The 12,703-nt window shown below is 44.2% G+C and overlaps 1 protein-coding gene and 1 pseudogene across 1 annotated transcript in view; both read left to right on the forward strand.

The window, feature by feature from the left end:
• MID1 (midline 1) overlaps positions 1 to 12,703 on the forward strand; it is a 546,989-nt gene that overhangs the window by 27,525 nt on the left and 506,761 nt on the right. The gene's annotated exons all lie outside the window — the stretch shown is intronic.
• LOC112472328 lies at positions 1,053 to 1,168 on the forward strand (annotated as a pseudogene).

The following is a 12,703-nucleotide window of genomic DNA, read 5'->3' on the forward strand; positions in this document are numbered from 1 at the left end:
GTTTTTCAAGACTCTATTTTATTTATTTCCGCTCTGATCTTTATTATTTCCTCCCTCCCATTCACTTTGGGCTTTGTTTGCTGTTCTAGTTCTTTTAAGTGTAAGGTTAGATTATTTATTTGAGCTTTTCCTTGTTTCTTGAGGTAGGCCTGTATTGCTATGAATTTCCCTCTTAAGACTGCTTTCATTATATCCCGTAAATATTGAGTTGTTGTGTTTTCATTTTCATTTGTCTCTAGGTATCTTTTGATTTCTTCCTTGATCTCATTGATAACCCATTCATTGTTTAGTAGCATTTTATTTAGTTTCCATGTGTTTGTGTATTTTCCAGTTTTTGTCTTGTAGTTGATTTCATTTTATACCATTGTGATCAGAGAAGACTGTTGATATGATTTCAGTCTTCTTAAATTTATTGAGACTTGATTTGTGCCCTAACATGTGATCTATCCTTGAAAATGTTCCATGTGCACTTGAGAAGAATGTATATTTTGCTGCTTTGGGGTAAAATGCTCTGAAAATATCTATTAAATCCATCTGTTCTAGTGTGTCATCTAGGCCCATTGTTTCCTTGATTTTTTGCCTGGAAGATCTGTCCGTTGGTGTCAATGTGGGTTTAAAGTCTCCTCCTATGAGTATATTACTATTCGTTTCTCCTTTTATGCCAGTCAATAATTGCTTTATGTATATAGGTGCTCCTATGTTCGGTACGTATATGTTTACTAGGATTTTGTCCTCTTGATTTATCGATCCCTTTATCATTAGGTAATGCCCTTTTTTGTCTATTAAAACCTTTGTTTTAAAGTCTATTTTATCTGATATAAGTATTGCTACCTCACCTTCTATTTTAATTGACAGCCTTGCTGGGTAGAGTATCTGTGATTCTAGATTCTTGTTTTTCATAACTTTGAATATTTCTTGCCATTCCCTTCCGGCCTGCAAAGTTTCCATTGAAAAGTCAGCAGACAGACGTGGTTCCATAGTGTAGCAGTGAGCACGTCGGCTTTACGCACAGAAGGTCCTGCGTACATACCCCAGTGGAGCCACAGTGCATGGTCTATGGCCATGCCACCCAGAACAAGCCTGATATCTGATCTCGGATGCTAAGCAGGGTCGGGCCTGGTTAGTACTTGGATGGGAGACCACCTAGGAAGACCAGGTGCTGTAGGCATAAAAAAAAAAAAAAAAAGTCAGCAGACATTGTTATGGGGGTACCCTTGTAAATAACTAGCTTCCTCTCTCTTGTTGCATTTAAGATTCTTTCTTTGTCTTTGACCTTTGGCATTTTAATTATGATGTATCTTGGTGTAGGTCTGTTTGAATTCCTCTTGTTTGGAACTCTTTGTGCTTCCTGAACTTGGATGTCTAATTCCTTTGCCAGGTTAGGGAAGTTTTCTGTAATTATTTCTTCAAATAGAGTCTCAATCCCTTGCTCTTTCTCTTCCTTTTCAGGTACTCCTACGATTCAGATAGTTTTACGCTTCATGTTGTCCCAGAGGTCTCTTAAACTATCCTCATTTTTTTAAATCCTTTTTTCTTTTTGTTGTTCTGATTTCGTGTATTCTGCTACCTTGTCTTCCGATTCGCTGATTCATTCATTCGCTCCATCCAGTCTACTGTCGAATCTTTCTAGTGTATTCTTCATTTCAGTTATTGTAGTCCTCATTTCTGTCTGGTTCTTTTTTATGGTTTCTATGTCCTTTTTTATGCTGTTGGGATTCTCATTGTGCTCATCCATTCTCCCCATAAGTTCATCGAGCATCCTTATAACCATTCTTTTGAACTCTGGCTCTGGTAGGTTGCTTGCCTCCATTTCATTTAGTTTATTTTCTGGAGTTTCCTCCTGTTGTTTCATTTGTGGCATGTTTCTTTGTTTTCTCATTTTATTAACCTCTCTGTGTTCGTTTCTATGAGTCAGGAATATTTATTTCGTCTCTCAGCCTTGGCCAGATGGCCTAATGTGGAAGGTGTCCTGTGTGGCCCAGTGGTGCACTCTCCCTGATTCCTTATGCCGGCGGCTCTGGATGTGATCTTTGTGTGTGTTGTGTGTGATCTTCTGTTGTTACCAAGCCTTTATTGTTGTTAGTATATCAGTGAGTGGGATTAACACTCAGGCTGACTAATTGTGGGAACTGGCTGCACCCACAGGGTAGGAGTTGTTGTTTGGGAGTTGACCCCACTGAGTGGGATTTGCCCTAGCTGGCTTGTGTACTTGTTGCAACCACCCTTTGTGTGTATCACTACTGGAACCAGTCAGGGGTTGCTCCGTTGTGGTCTGGTGCCAGCCTCCAGATGCGTTGGTTTTGTAGCCCCTTGGGAGGGGCTCCTCCGTAGGCCAAGGTCAGCCTCTGGTTTTGATCGCTCAGGGCTACCCGGTGAGAACTACAAAGTGATCCACTGATGGTTGTTGCCTATGCCGGATCCATAGGTAAGTGGAAGAGACAACGCTGCAGGCAGTGGTTGGTTATCCCCTATCCCTGACCTAGGGCAGATTAGCAGACAGACCAGTGCTCCTCAAGGCCAGAGGCTGCCTGTCAGTTGCCTGTAAGTCTCTGAAACTCGATGAGCCTCTGGGTGATATGCATGTTGGGCGGCATAGGGACCCTGGGAGTCCCCTGGGTCTATTGAGTAAATTTCCCCTCTGCCACTGCGGTGTGAGTTTACGTGCTAACGCGGTCTCTGTGGCTCCCTGTACAAGTTTCAATCGTAGCAAGGTCAGCTGCTGCCCATCTTGGGCCTGAGTGCTCCACCCCAGGGCACGGGCAGCTGCCTATCACCGTGTGGTGAGCACTCTATGTATTGGATGGGGCAGGTGCTCAGGGAATCCAGGGCCATCAGGCCAATACAGACCCCTGCCATCCTCTCAAGAGATGTTGCAGCTTGTACAGGCAGCATTGGTGTGTCCACAACTGTTTTCCTTGAAATGCGCTCACTGCGTCAGCCAAGGTCTGTTGCCTGTGCAGACTGCACAATTCCAGAGCCAAGCAGGGCACAAAATAGGCTGCAGGCACTTTGTGGCTTGGGTGAAGTGGGATCTTAGAGATATAAGGTCCCTCTGGCCAATACATCCTTAGTTTTGCTGCAACTTCTGTGCCTGGGCGTTCCTGCTGTAGTCACAGATCACAGTGAGACCAGCTGCCATCTGAGGTGGTCCCCCAGAACCCTGTGCTCCCCAGACTCAATATTGCAACTCTTGCAGGGAGCAGAGTTCTGCCTGCCACTCATTTCCGTACAGTGCCCGCCCTGTGCCAGCCAAAGTTTGTTGCCTGTGTGGATTGGGAGATCAGGGGAAGGGAGGAGGAGAGCTGTGACAGTTCACTGTCAATGGGTCACCTGAGGCAGTTTGTGGGTAGGGTGGGGCGGGGTCTCAGAAAGACAATGGCAGTCAGATCAATGCAACCTCAGTCTTGCTGTAACTTTGGTAATTGTTTGCAAGTTCCTGCAGAAGTCCTAGATCACAGCAAGACCAGCTGCTGTCTGGGACTGGCCCACAGGTCCCCGATATCAGCCCAAGGTCGTGTTGGCAGCAGTGATCTGCCTGACCCCGTCTGGGAAATGAGGCTCACAGCGCTGGCTACCAGCAGGGAATGCTTAGCCCTGAATGGACACAGGGCGTGGCAGCCATTCAGCAACTACAGCCCCGGGCAATCTGCAGGTTGGGTGGGGCGGGCCGATCCCCTCAGGCCAGCGCTTCCTAATGGCCCTGTGGGAGGGGTCTGCACAGTCCGGCTCGTATGGTCTGTAGATTGATTGCCTGGTAGTAGAGCTGGACTAAAGCACGGCGGCGGCTGCCCTTCCAGCCCTCGTTCTGGCGCCAGGTAATGCAGACTTTCTCAGAATGAATCCCATGTGAGCCTGTGACCCACCGCCAGTGTTCCGGGTGAGTGTCCGCAGGTCAGAGAGCCTGTGCGTGCCTCCTTCAAAGGGGCATCTAGGGTTTCCGTCCCCTTTCATCTCACCCAGATGTCCGGAATCCCTTCCAGTTTCTACAATCAGAGTTATTGGACTCTCTTCTTCCCTGGCCTGGGGAGCCCCCAGATGAGGCCAGTACCCCCCTCTCCTTCAGGGGAGCCTCTGCAGCCTCGCTCTCCCTCCCGGTGATCCTCCACTACCCGCGGGTGCTGGTCCAGCCCGATTCATGACTTTGCCCCTCCTACCTGCTTCAATGTGGCTCCTTTATATTACCAGACGTAGGTGTTCTGATCAGCTGGACTTTAGGTGATTCTCCACGTTGATTATTTTATAATTTGGTTGTAATTTCAATGAGGACCTCTATAAAGTTAGTGTTAGCTGGATGGTGTGATAGGAAAAGCTCCAGTCTTAGAAGGCTCTCTGGGATTAGGGAGACATTGTCGGAGTGAAGGCCGAGGCGAGACTCGCTTTGTACAGAAGTGCTGGCGTTATCTATTGTTCACTAGATGAAATCCCTTTTGATCTGTCCTGTAAAATTCTTTGGAGTGTGTGTGTGTGTGTGAGAGAGAGAGAGAGAGAATGCGGGGGGAGTTTTAAAAGCTGGTGTTTTAATCTGGAAATTTGGGGAGTTTTTTATTGACAAAGTTTTTTCAGATGATATTAACATTTTGACCATTTTTTCCTCATCCCTCTTGCCCATTAAAATATCTCTCATTAAGGGTGAAGTCTTCTCTATTGGTTTCTTAGAAATTGGGGGTAGGGCCTCCACTGAACCATCACACATATTATCCTTGCCCTTGACTACCAGCACACATGTGAGAACTGGCTATCTAAGGGAGTTAGACTTTGAAGTCCTTAAATAGGCTTTTTCTTGGTACAAAGCAGAATCTAAATCTATGAACCTCAGTCTGTAATCAACTCAGTTACCCAGCTTAGATCAAAGGGAGTTAATACATGCCTTTTAGGTGTAATTTGAATGAAGATATTCCCTCTAAAATCTATTGGATTTCAGAGAAAGAGGGAGAGGAAGAGGAGAAATATTACATCAATTGAAAGCAAAGTTAAATTTTGTACCAATCAAGAAGACCAAGGACCAGATTTAAAGGTTAAAATGTAGAGATGGAGGTGGGAGGAGCTTAGAGCTATGGAAACATGGCAGCATGGGTGGACTCTTCTCTCCTCCTTGGTACTCCCGACTCTAATCCGTTTGCCTGACTTGAGTCAGGCAGCTGCCAGGAGGTGGGTTACTGGAGCAGGTGAGGGTCCCCGCAGCTGGAGAGACCTGGGCTTGACTACTGCGCAGAGAGCATCACCTGACGGTGAACAGAAGGTGGCAGCTTGGCGTTCAGGATGGGCGATGAGCACACTCAAGTATGCTGGTGTCCGTGACCCCCGTGAGTGTCAGGAGAGGAAAGTTATAAAAACTGACCATGGTCATGTGACCAGTTGTAGACGTGAGGATTATAATAAGCATATGGATATATTGGTACATTTTAATAAAATTTGTCCTTTCCTCTGCCTATTATATAATATAAAGGGCGACTTAAACCTATATTTCAGTACTTAAGTTGCAGAATACTAAAGAGCTATTGTGACTGAACTAGAAGACAACCATCAACCATTTACAGATAAAACAACAAACAGGCCTTTGTGGCTGTGCTTTTGGGGAAAGCACGAGTGACCTTTGAGTGCATGGGGAATAGTCACACCGATCAGGACAGAAACATTATGTTGTTTACTTAGAAGTTAAAAATGAGTAAAAGGAGAGCATATGGATGCCGCATTGACAAATGGGTGGAATGTGGTAGATCATCTATTGTCAAGAAGGCATCACTACCACCCCTTCTAAGGTGTTTTCTGCATTGCAGAGAAGTTGGCCACCACACCTCTTACAACCCCCTTCCCTCTATGGTCCCGAGTTTGCCAAGGACAAAGTGACCAGCGTTAGCGCTTTTTTTTTTTTTCCCAGGTGAAAGAGAACTAGAAGCTATTAGGCTCAGGGGTGGTTGCGGCTGGATGTTGGACAGGCAGGAGCCTCAGTGGCTTTTCAAGGACGCATTGAGAACCGGATGCTTTGCTGGCACAGACTGAGACAGTTGGTGAGAGGTTTCTCAGGGATTCCTGCAAATGGAGCAGATTTCTGTAGAGCTTTTGAGAACTATTCACACTGCTATGCCAGGTCAAGGTGTTCCGTGTTTGCCACCCTGGTCTTTGGTGGTGACTTTCTTGACTCCCTCCCCCCAGATGTTCCAACACTGATGCAAGCCCTAATGCATATATTAAATTCTTTATTCCTGCAATATTTAGAATGACTTCCCTTTTTCTACAGTTTTAAATTAAATTTATTGAGGTAACATTGGTTAATGAAATTATATAGGTTTCAAGTGTACAGTTCAGTAATACGTCGTATGTATATCGCATTGTGTGTTCACCTCCGAAAGTTAAATTTCCTTCCGTCACCACATATTTGACCCCTTTCACCCTTCTTGACTAAATCTAAGCTCATGCAGATAGTTTGATGAAAAGACGTGCGTCTCAGTGATGCATTTAAGGAAAATGCTATGGGAAAGCAAATGCTTTAAGATCCAGACAAGAAGCAGAGGTACTGCTAAGCGCATTTTAAAATACAGGGACCTGAAAAAACACTATAATTTTCAGTTTGACCTTGAGATCTGCGCCTTTCCTTAGGCTTTTTAGTCTATTTCGGCGAGCCATCTACGTATTATCCTAGGAGTCAGCAAACTATGGCCTGTGAGCCAAATCCAGCCTTCACCTGTTTTTGTAAATTTTCATTGGAACACAGCTATGCCCATTTGTTTACACGTCGTCTATGATGCTTTCACCATAATGGCAGAGTTGGGTATTTGCGACGGAAGCCATGCGGCGCACGAAGCTGGAAGCTATTCGCTATTTGGCTCTTTACAGAAAAAGCTCGCTGACCCCTGTGCTGTCGTAATTCCTTCTTCCTTCAAAAATTGAAGCTTTCTTTCTCTGTCATCATCAACTTGGCTCATTTGGTGGAATTAGACTAAAGAAAAATAGTAACTTTTTTGGCAGAGATTTAGGATGCCTGAAAGAACCTTTTAGCTGGCTCAAAGTACCCACTTACCAACACTTCTAACTTGGCATAGCAACATGTCATAAAAATGTCATTAAAAATTAACTGAATTCCTCCTTAATCGTTTTGGCTACTTTTATAGTATTTCTTCCCTGCATTGCATAAGGTAGACAAGTAAGCTGTCGCCTTGCATGGTCCCCTAGGTCCCCTAGGAGCCCATTCGACACGTGTACTGTCCTGAAGAACAGTTCTGCTCCCTACCTGGCCTTTGAGTGTCGCAAATGCGAGGACTGCTCACTTCTGTCGTAGTCTTTAAAGAATAAAAAGAAAGGCTGAGATAGAAAAGTGGAACATTTCATGTCTTAAATTCAACATTTTAAAAGCAATCGAAGAGCGATTTGAGACATTATTGGAAATACAGAGAAATAGTGACGAAAATGCTTTAGAAACAAAACCCATAGTGAGTCTGTTTGAATGATTATTATTTTTGTCCATTGGCCACGCTGATCTTTTTATCAAGTGACAAAATGGAGTTTTTCCTCTACTCTGAAAAGTGTTGCTATTAAAAAGAAACTCAGGAAAGGTGTAGTTTAGGACACACGACAGCCACGTGGTGACGTTCAGACAGGACTCTTTAGCTTTTGCTTCTGATACTGCGTCTGCTGTAATCCAGTGAGCCTGCAGATGCGTAAGATAACGAATCGGTTGATAAATATTATCCACACATGTGTACATGCCATTTAAGTCCAGAACATGTTTGTTTAATTCATTTAGAAAGGTGTGTGTACATATGTATATGTGTGCATTTGGTTATTTAGATCCTACCAGATACTGGGCCCTGCTTAAGTTCCTGGGAATATGAGGACAGGGGACAAATAATGAGAGAAAGGAAAGTTCTGGTAAACCTCTCTTTCACTCATCTTATTTTAGAGAAGTAGGTCAGTTATACAAACCCCGTCTTAGCAGCCATCAAACTAAGAGCTCTAGTGCGGCCAGTCAGGCCGCCTCCCCCACACTCCCTCCTGGCTTGCGTCCTCTTCCTGTGTTAGCTTTGCTCCGAGTAACTGAAAAAACACATAGGAGGATCATTTTAAATGGCTTTTTCTTTTCTTTTCTTTTCTTTCCTTTTTTTTTTTTTTTTTTGTGAAGAGTCATCCGGAGAGTTTGTATTGGACCAGAGTTAATGCGGAGCAGCAGGAAGCCTCTGGCGCTTCTCCTTCCAGCTCTATAGTCTGATGTTTATTCTTCGTGACAGGAAGATAGACTGCCAACTTTGTTTTTAATTATTTGAATAAAATTACATACATCATTCTCCCTTTTCTCATGCCTCCCTCTGAAATCCCATCTTCTGTGTGGACTATGCTGATGAAATGGCCGGTTTTGGCATTGGTCCTTTTGTCAGCCAAGTGAGATGAGCTGAGTTAATATCCACACCCTGAAAGGAAGCCAGGAACATTTACCCCTGGCTTCTCCCCCCGCCCCCCAACTCTCAGCCTCCCCTCCGCTCTTTACCTGCCACCCTGCGGACATAGCACACATCTCCATCACGGCTAACCATGGCACCTGAATAAACATTTTCAAGTATCTTCTAATTCCCTACCTTCCCACAGCGCCCTTTTTCTTTTCTTTCTTTCTTTCTTTTTTTTTTTTAAATAGTTGAATCCTCTTTTTTTGTATTCTAGTGTAAACATGGAACAAATGTGTAACTCATCATAATGGACATCTGTTACATGAACAGTGGCGAGCTCATATCTCCCAGATTAATCACTGTTTCTATTCATTTGGAATTAGCAACCTGTGACTTCCAGTAACTCCCTGATGAAACAGAACACACATTCTTTTCACAGATGTATAGAAACAGGAATAAATCTACAATTTGGCAAATGCTCCAGATGCAGAACACAGCGCATGTTTATAATAAGAAAATATAATAACTGTCTTAGGCTAATACATGGTAACTCTGACAAAGAAGAGTTTATATAGTCGAACCTTCTTGAAAACAGCCTCACCTGCATAAGTGTTTTCTAAACTCTGGCCCCAGAGCCTGTAGTTTCCTGACAAAGTTTTCTCATGTTATTTGTCCTCCTTGGAGACTTGAAATTCCTCATCACTTAGAAGCAAGATAGAAATTTGGAGGCTATGATGCGTAACAGAATTATCGTCTGTAGGAGCCAGGGTCTTACTGGCTACCCTTCTTTGTCAAGGTATGTTTTTAGAAAGAGTGCGTTTCTGTGTGCTAGGACTGTGTAGCCAAGACATCTGTCATATACGGACCTTTGAGTAATTGAGTCTGCGTACGCTAATGATTCACAGTCGTATTCTGTTGCACATTCGCACATTTAGACTGAATATTGCACTCAAACCAGAATAATGAGTGTACAGCATAAAGTATTTGCCGTATTCATTTATGCTATGAAATAATGCCAGTTTTCATAGTGGGGTCATTCATTCATTCAGCAATCGTTTATTGATTCTGTTCTATCAGAATCTACTGGTCTGATCCTTGCACTGTTGCAATTTGGGATATGAAGACAAACTTCTTTCTTAAAAAAGGAAGAGTCTACTGAAGGAGCCAGATATGTCTACGCATGAGGCCAATCCTCTGCTAGATCCTTTGATGGGCATCTGCACAGCTCAGTGGTCAACCTGTCTTCAGTGGGCCGTAGGCAGCAAGAAGAAATTTAAAAAGACTAGAGGGAGAAGGTGGAGTCTTAGCAGTCTTGAAAGGGGGTTATTTATCTGGGAACTCGGGGAGAGTATTGGACAGAGGCTGGGGACAGAGTGGCAATGTTACTGTCTTTAGGTCGCGTACTATTTCTGTTCTTCTTCCAAAAGCAATCTTGGAGTGTTGAAGATGTAAGTTGGAAAATTATACAGCAGGGTCAGGGTTTGAGACAAAAAATGATGGACAGCTCAGACCAATTACAGTTGTTATAATCTGGTGGTGGGAAAAACATCAAGTCATTCACCTCTGGTTTCCTACAATTGACCGTGCCGAGGATAGCAAGATAATAAGAAAAGTGTAGATCAAAAAGGGTTTGCTATTAGTAATCCCATAGGGTTCAGTCTAATAGGTTTAACATGCATATGCATGGTACAAAATCCCCCCAAAAAAGAGAGAATGAAAAATATGTCTCAATCCTATCCTTCCCCCTGCCCACCCATTTACTTCCTTAGAGAAGACCACCAATGGAGTTCTTCCCAAAGACGTTCTTGCCATGCTCATAGGTTTCCGTAATGTAACACGTTGTTAAGACGCGGCTCTTCCAGAGTCAGTTCTGGCTGAGGAGTGAAGACAATGGACAGCACATTGCAAGGTACACAAGGACAGTAATTCTAAGTAGAAAACCTGAATAGAGGCCTCACTGGTTTGGAACACAAGAGTCAAGAGGATAGAGTTAAGAGGAGTTTGTGAGGGGCTTCTTTAGAGGAAGTGGCACCGAAAGACTTATCATTCCTTACCCCCAAAATCAGGGCAGGGGGACTGCTCCCCTGTCCTAGTGATGGGAGCATCTACGGGACCCACGCTCAAAGATGTGAGGTCTGTTCCTTGTATCTGAGGAGCCCGGAGGGCTGGAGCCTGACTCGTCTGAGGAAGCCCAAATGGCCTACGGTAGAGGGATGGGGCTCCATCTGGAAGGAAACTGGCCTCCCTCCAAAGCTGCGTGGGTCCCAGAGACCAGATGTGGAGTTCGTGATGAGAATGTCGGCCAGTGTAGTTTGAACAGGGGTCTTATATCAAGGTGTTGCAAGTGGGTTTCTGCGGGAAACACAACGTGAGAAGGGGTTTAATGTGCACATGTCTGGTCTCTACCCTCTCCCCTGGGGGTCAACACTTGGGATAGGGAGAAAAAGGGAGCAGGAACGGGCAGAGGGAGAATCTGAGCTGTGATGCAGGCCGAGTCAGCGTTGGCAATCTCCATGGGGTGCTTTCTTTTCATTGAGATTTCTGAATCTGGATGAAAGGGAGTCCCAGAATTTTTACCCTGGGCCTCAAGTGAAGTAATTAGTCTTGGGATACTTGAGCCTTGGAAGCAAAAGACACCCTAGTGTTGAAGTTTCTGTGGTTAGTTCTGTTGCTAGAGATAGGTGCTTGATTCTGCTTTGAGGATGATTGCTCTTCAGTTGTGGGGAAGAAAAATGACCAGTCAACCTTTGTTCGTGCAAAAGGCAAGCTGTAACTAAGCCATCTGCATAAAAATTCTTCATTGTCGGCCAGAGTTGTACCCTCACAGGAGGGGATCCTGAGGCTGGTAATCAAGGATAGATGACTGTTTCCTCTCTCTAGATTTTGGTGTGGGGGAGACGATGGTCAGAAACCATCCCAGAATGAGTGGGCGGCAGGAGTGGGGCTCTGCTCTGCAACACGGGGGACACTAGCAGCGCCACTCCTTGCGTAGCTAGCTTTACATTTTCCCTTGCACGTTACAGTTCTCTCTTTTTTGCCTCACGTGGCCAGGAAAATTTTGTTAAATGATATAGCCTGCTCTGCGATGTTAAAGGAGGCGTCAGGGTCCCTGTCATGGGCAAAGCTGTGAGAAAAGATATGCAGCCTGCTGGGACATGTTCCGAGACAGTAAGGCACTGACTTTCAGGACTCGCTGTAGCCACAAGGGCACCAGGGGGACCAGAGATACTTGGGCTGGAGAACGTACTGTAGCATGAGGGGGGAAATCTGACCACTATTACTGGGGCCGCCATTAAAGGCAGGTGCAGCCATGAAGCGGGAGCGCTTGGCACATCCAGGCATCAGTACTGGGGGCCTTTAATGGTTTCTCTAATACCCCATCTCATCCAGCTGCTGCTTGGACATCTGTACTCATTCTTTTGCATTGTCGAATGGCGGTACTTACTAGAAAATCCTTTCCAACGAAAATGAAGTTTGGGCCTCCTCACCTGCCCCTTTGTAGCTCTCTTTTTATTTTCCTCCCTTCTGCACTTTTCAGTTAAACACGGCTGTGATCAGGAGGCATGGTGTACAGTAGAAGCATTGCTTTGGAGTCATGGCTGCATGTGCTTGCAAAAATCACTGACCTTCCCCTAGCCTGAGTTTCTGCAATTATTACTTATACAATGGGGATCCTCGACTGCAGTTACTCTCTTTGACGCTCAGATTTTCATAGTTGACTAGTGGGAGCCTCTTTAAGCCGGTCCCATTTCCTTTTGAAATGACTCTGTCTTTGAAATCTTCCTTGATTTTTAGCACTACAAAATGTCCCATGCTTATCTTATATCTTCCCTGCCACTGAACCAAATCTCGAATTGGCCATTTCTCCAAGAAACGCTGATAGCTTTCAGTAGGGAATGGAATTAGAGGCCAAAATCCAGGGGCTTGGGCATTGATTTCTACCAGTCATTTTCATTGACAGAGCCAGAATGTATATATTTTTAAAACTTATGAGTTTATATTAACATTTCCAACTCAAATGAACAATACCAGTTTCTCACTTCTTTACTTTTATAATCATAACTTTGTTTTCTTATATGAAAAACCTTTTTTGTACTATTATTAGCATAATTACTTCTTGGCATTATACTACAAAATAAAGAAAATATTTCACAATAACAGTACAAATACTACTACAAAAAAGAAAACGAGTTGAATGGTAAAAAGAACAGCAAACTACTAATTGAAAAATATGAAACTTATAGAGTTATGATGAGGATTAAATGATCTATGTCAATTTTCAAGAATAACACTTTGGGCACAGTCAGTACCCCCCACCCCCACCCCCG

The sequence above is a fragment of the Pteropus alecto genome, unplaced genomic scaffold, assembly GCF_000325575.1.
Source record: "Pteropus alecto unplaced genomic scaffold, ASM32557v1 scaffold511, whole genome shotgun sequence".
Lineage (NCBI taxonomy): Eukaryota > Metazoa > Chordata > Mammalia > Chiroptera > Pteropodidae > Pteropus > Pteropus alecto.